The sequence below is a fragment of the Carettochelys insculpta genome, chromosome 2 (genome assembly GCF_033958435.1).
Source record: "Carettochelys insculpta isolate YL-2023 chromosome 2, ASM3395843v1, whole genome shotgun sequence".
Classification (NCBI taxonomy): domain Eukaryota; kingdom Metazoa; phylum Chordata; order Testudines; family Carettochelyidae; genus Carettochelys; species Carettochelys insculpta.
In genome coordinates this window covers 230,767,464-230,772,965 of record NC_134138.1, presented here as the reverse complement: position 1 = coordinate 230,772,965, position 5,502 = coordinate 230,767,464, and the positions used below count along the sequence as shown (strand labels likewise).

At 52.1% G+C, this 5,502-nt stretch overlaps 1 non-coding gene across 1 annotated transcript; it reads right to left on the bottom strand.

Annotated features, from left to right (window-relative positions):
* Positions 1 to 643: 643 nt before the first annotated feature.
* On the bottom strand, positions 644 to 750 carry LOC142009861 (U6 spliceosomal RNA). The gene has a single exon (XR_012644624.1). It is a non-coding gene; the product is annotated as a U6 spliceosomal RNA (small nuclear RNA).
* Positions 751 to 5,502: the final 4,752 nt, after the last annotated feature.

The following is a 5,502-nucleotide window of genomic DNA, read 5'->3' as shown; positions in this document are numbered from 1 at the left end:
TAGTGGATGCTGTCTCAATTCCGGGGGGAAAGCTGTTGAGGACAGATTGGAAAGGGGGGCCCCTTCTACTAGGTACGTTAGAAATGCAAAGTAAAAGTTGATCCCACTCCAAAAAAGCTTACAAATAAATTGTGATACTTAGCCTCTCTCTTTGTGGTCATTCAATAACAAGCAGAATGTCCTCATGTCACTCTCCTATTCGGGAGTCCGTTGATGGCCGATCAGCCAGGTTCTGAAGTTGCAGATCTTATCACAGAAGGGGCAGGTGGAGCGTAGTAGGCAGAGGAAGAAGCCTGTGTATGACTTCTTTTAACATGGGAGAGCTGTTGCATTGCAGCCACCACACAATCCTTAACAGGTAGAAGACCCAGCTTCAATGGCATGAGATCCATGGCAACTGGGAGTCTCCTGTCAGCTGAAGCCTTCATCTGCCTTCACAGCTGTTATAGCATTACCCTTGCTATCTTCCACATCTTCTGCCATTGAGGACTTTTGGGATCATTTTTCAACTGGACCCTGTCACTTAACCTTGCTGCCATGGGTGATTCTGCTGGGAGCATCAAGCTCTCTATGGCATAACTCTTGGGTTCATTGTAATCCACAAGCCTACTCACCATGACAAGGTGGTGACCCAGAGAGTGGGAAAAATACGGACTGCTTCACAGATTTGCATGTCACCCTTGAGCAGGGATCATGCGAATCTTCTCTGCATTCTTCCAGTTTTACTATATGTACTGTTGAAGCAAGCACTTAGCCTTTATTTACATTGCACAACCCTCTGGCTGCTCATAATAATACTTAGGTATCATGCAATGCTTTCAATTGATAGGTCTCAAAGAGCTTTCCAAAGCTCAATATCCTTCTCCGCATTTTATAAAGGCCACGTAACAGTCCGGAACAGAATCCAAGCTTACTAAATCCTAAACAAGCGTGCTAACCACTACACCATGCTGCCTCCCCTTTAGCTTCTTTTTGCCATCTAGCAAAACAAAATTTTTAGCCTGTCTGTCAATGCTGTATACGAAGGCTGGATGGAGGGGATCAAAGACTTCTTCAGCAAGAACTAGCTCGTTTGTGTGCTGTGAAGGCACTTGTTTGGTATATCAGTTCTTTCTGTGAATATGTGAACTCAGCCACTGCGCATATTGACAAGCTTTGCCGCAGCCCTCTCCGCACTCGGGCAAAGATGACCCCCTGCTAACAATGGATGTCAACAACAGGTGCAGCTGTGCCATTTCTGAGCATGGTTTCTCCTTGCAGTTAAAATTATATCCAGCATCAGTTCAGCTTCCCCTATTGTCAGCAGTGCCTAATTTTCATATAATGTAAATGAAGGTTATGAATGGCGTGCAATGAGATTCAAGGCTGTGTGATCCCACTATGAGTGGCAGTTGGAAAGGTCTGTTGTACAGTTAGATTTTCTGGTTTAATTAATTGTTTGAATTCGAAGTAGAAAGATCTGGCTAACTTTCTGCGGAGTATCTTTTAATCTTTCAAAAAAGAAATTTGTTTTATTTTTAAATTTTGTGTAGATTGGGCTGAACTATCAGGCAATTAGGAACTAATCAGTGAAGAGAAAATACTGGTGAAGGCAGTGAGCAACCCTACTTTTTTTCTGAGGACAATTTAAACTGAAGAGGTCTAAAGGAAGGAGCAAAAGGTGGTGGCTACAGGTGGCAAAGGAATGGAAAGGTTCATGATGGGACCCAGACAGTTATAGGAGTTGTCCTCAACTTTTCCAAATTTGTTTCCTTTTCCAAAGTACAGCTGAATATTCTTACTTCCCATTGGCTTTTATGGGAGTTGAGGTTGCTTAGCACTTCATAGGATTAATCCAGTGGAGAAGGAGAGAGAAGGAGGGAGAGAGAGAGAAATCTGCCGTTCAGACCAATAATCAATGTATAATAGTCTGTGTTAGACCAGTGGTTTTCAACCGGCATGCCGTAGCGCACTGGCGTGTCATGAGAACTGTTCAAGTGTGCTGTAAAGTTTTGTCACTTTGCCTTCACAGGGATTCTTTGCAGAACCACTGTAAGGGACATGCCAACCCTACAGGACACCATTTGCACCAGGAGGCAGCTGAAATGCTGCTTCCCAGCCTGAACAAGCAGGCGGAGAACCTGCACCCTCTTCCTGCTATGGCAAAGGAGAGGGAGGGAAGGTGGAAGCCTGTTGGAGCTGGGACATAGGCTCCTTTTCCAAAGAACTGCTGAATATTCTTAACTCCTATTTGCTTATATGGCAGTGGAGGTCACTCAGCATTTCATATGATTAATCCACTGGTGAAAGAGGGAGAGAGAGAGAGAGAAAGAAACCTGCCATTCAGACCAGAAATCGATGTATAACAGCGTCTCCTAGACCAGTGGTTTTCAACCAGGGTGCCATGGCACACCATCCAAGTGTGCCAGGAAATTTTGTGGGGAGGGTAGCCTGCATTCAGTACTTACTTGTTTACTCAACATCCCTAGCAAGGCATTCAGCAAATTTTGAAAATGTGTCTGCTCGCTGTCCAAGATGTTGTTTTCTGTGGTGGATTTAAAACAATTCATTTGATCCTTGTTTAGCTTGTGGTATGCACTGCTATGTTGCAAACCTCTCTAGCAAGACTGTAACCAAACTAAATGTGATGTTTATGAGCAATTTAATTCAGCTGAAAAAAGAAGGTGTGCTATGGAATTGCTCGTGAAATGTGCCATGCTACTAAAAAGGTTGGGAACAGCCGTCGTAGACACACACTTGAAGAAGATAGAACCTTTGGAAAGATTGTAACTGGAACAAAATCTTCCCATAGAAAGAGTAAATGTTATAAGTACCATATCAGGCTTTGCGAGAACTGTAGTTTGATGACAAAGAGACACTGGAAATCCATTATGAATCTCACCAAACTGCTTTTATTTACACTCATACTGGAATCATTGAGGTTGCATGGATGTAACAGACTCGAATTTGGCCTACAGATACTCAAGACTAATGATCTTCTAAGCTACGTCTACACGGGTATGCTACATCGAAATAGCTTATTTCGATGTAGCGAAATCAAAATAAGCTATTTTGATGAATAGCGTCTACACGTCCTCCAGTTCTGGTGCCGTCGACGTTCAACGTCAACGTTGGGCAGCACCACAGCGAAGTAGGCGCTGCAGTGGAGCGTCTACACGCCAAAGTGGCCCACATTGAAATAAGGGTGCCGGGAACAGCTGCAGACAGGGTCACAGGGTGGACTAGCGCTTCCGGGGCAACAGCAAGCCACTCCCTTAAAGGGCCCCTCCCAGACACACTCAGCCTGCACAGCACACGGTCTGCGGAGCCAGAGGCACGCACACCCCGTCAAAGCAGTATGGACCCCCAGCAGCAGCAGCAGCAGCAGCAGAAGCAGCAGCCAGAGGTCCACCCAGCCGCCCCTGCAGGAGCAGTGCTCGCCCTGCTTAGTGCCATGCAGGAGGCAGCTGATCACTTTTTATTCGTGGAAGAGGAGCTGCCCCCAGGGGATGAGGAAGCAGCCCCAGACCTTGCTGCCCTCCGACCTCCCCCCCCCCGCCGCACACGCCACCGGCTGTGGAGCTACCCCATGAGCACGGACTGGTGGGAGCGGCTGGTGCTCGGAGAGTGGGATAACGAGCGCTGGCTCCAGAGTTTCCGGATGAGCTGGCAGACATTCCTGGAGCTCTGCCAGTGGCTCACCCCTGCCTTACGGCACCAGGACACCTCCATGCAGCGTGCCCTCACCGTCGAGAAATGGGTCGGCATCGCTGTCTGGAAGCTGGCCACTCCAGACAGCTACCGATCCATAGGGCAGCAGTTTGGCATGGGCAAGGCCACCGTCGGGGCTGTTCTCATGGACGTAAGAGGACCCGGGGGGGGGGTGAAGCCCTGCAGGGGAGCCGGGGGGGGAGCCCGGGGGTGGAGGGCCAGACACACCCTGCACACCCCTCATTGGTGCTCTCCCATGTCCTTCCCCTGCAGGTCGTCCGCACAATCAATGCCCTGCTCCTCCACAGGCTCGTGTGGCTTGGGGACCCGGATGCTGCCATCACGGGGTTTGCCAGCCTGGGCTTCCCAAATTGCTTTGGGGCTCTGGATGGGACCCATATCCCCATCCGTGCCCTGGAGCACAGCGGAGGATGCTTCCTTAATAGGAAGGGATACCATTCCGTGGTCCTCCAGGCCTCGGTGGACAGCTGGGGCCGCTTCCTGGACATTTATGTTGGCTGGCTTGGCAACACCCACGACGCCCAGGTATTCAGAAATTCGGGCCTGTGCCTCTGTCTGGAGGCGGGGACCTACATTCCCCCAGTGGGAGATCCCTGTGGGGGACACCACCATGCCCCTCTGCGTCGTCGCAGACGCGGCGTACCCCCTCCTGCCCTGGCTCATGCACCCTTACATGGGCCATCTCTCAGCCAGCCAGGAGCGGTTCAACACACGCTTGAACCACACATGCCAGGTGGTTGAGCACACTTTTGGCTGCCTCAAAGGCTGCTGGAGGCGTCTCCTCACCTGCCTGGATGCAGGCCTCACCAACATCCCCCAGGTTGTGGCCGCGTGCAGCTCACTCCACGACCTGGTGGAGAGCAAGGGGGAAGCCTTCTTCCAGGGCTGGGCTGTGGAGGCTGGCAGGGCCAATGTCCAGCCACCCACTGCCCCCAGTCGCCAGGTTGACCCTGAGGGGATCCGGGTCTGGGAGGCCCTGCGGGCCCTTTTTGACCAGGCTGCGGAGTGAACTCTGGCAGGGCCAGCTGCAGGAGAGCCACCCACTGCGCCCCCGCATCCTCCACAACACTCCCTGCCCCCACGCCCACACCACAGAGCACCTGAGAGCACCCCCCCCACTTTTCTTTGAAATAAATGGAAATGTTGTTTCAAACCAAACAGTGCAACCTCTTATTAATAACATAGAAAAAAAAGGGGGGAACTATTTACATGGGGGGCAGCTAGCAAAACAGGGGTCCAACAAAAACTATATACAAATAGGGGATATGTACAAAGCGGGGAGGGCCACGTCCTCGGCCCCACACCCTAATGCCCAGCACCCAGTGTTGGAGGGTGTGACCCTCGCCTCGGCTGGAGCCCTGGGTGAGGCTGGGTGGGGGCCGGGAGAACCGGCAAATATGGCCAGCCGGTGTCCGCAGGCCCATGGTCCCCCTCAGTAGCAGGCCCCAGGGTGGCTGATGGTGGAGGGACGGCAGGCAGAGCGGTGGGTGGAGCGGCAGGTGGCGCGGCGGGGGGGGCCAGGTGTTGTGCTATGCGCTCAAAGGTGCGCATGAAGGCCCCCCAAGCTTCCTGGTGCCAGGCCAGCACTCGCTGCTGGAGATCTAGCCACCACTTCTCCACCCGCAGGCGCCGCTCCGACATCTCCAGCTGACGCTGGAGGGTCGCAAGCAGCTGGGGGTCCGTGGCATTCCGCAGGTGGCTCTGCCATCGGCCTTGTCCCGGGGCTGGTAGGTGCTCCGCCGAGGGGCTGGCCTGCTGGGATGGGCCCGGTGGGCTCTCTGGGATGACGGA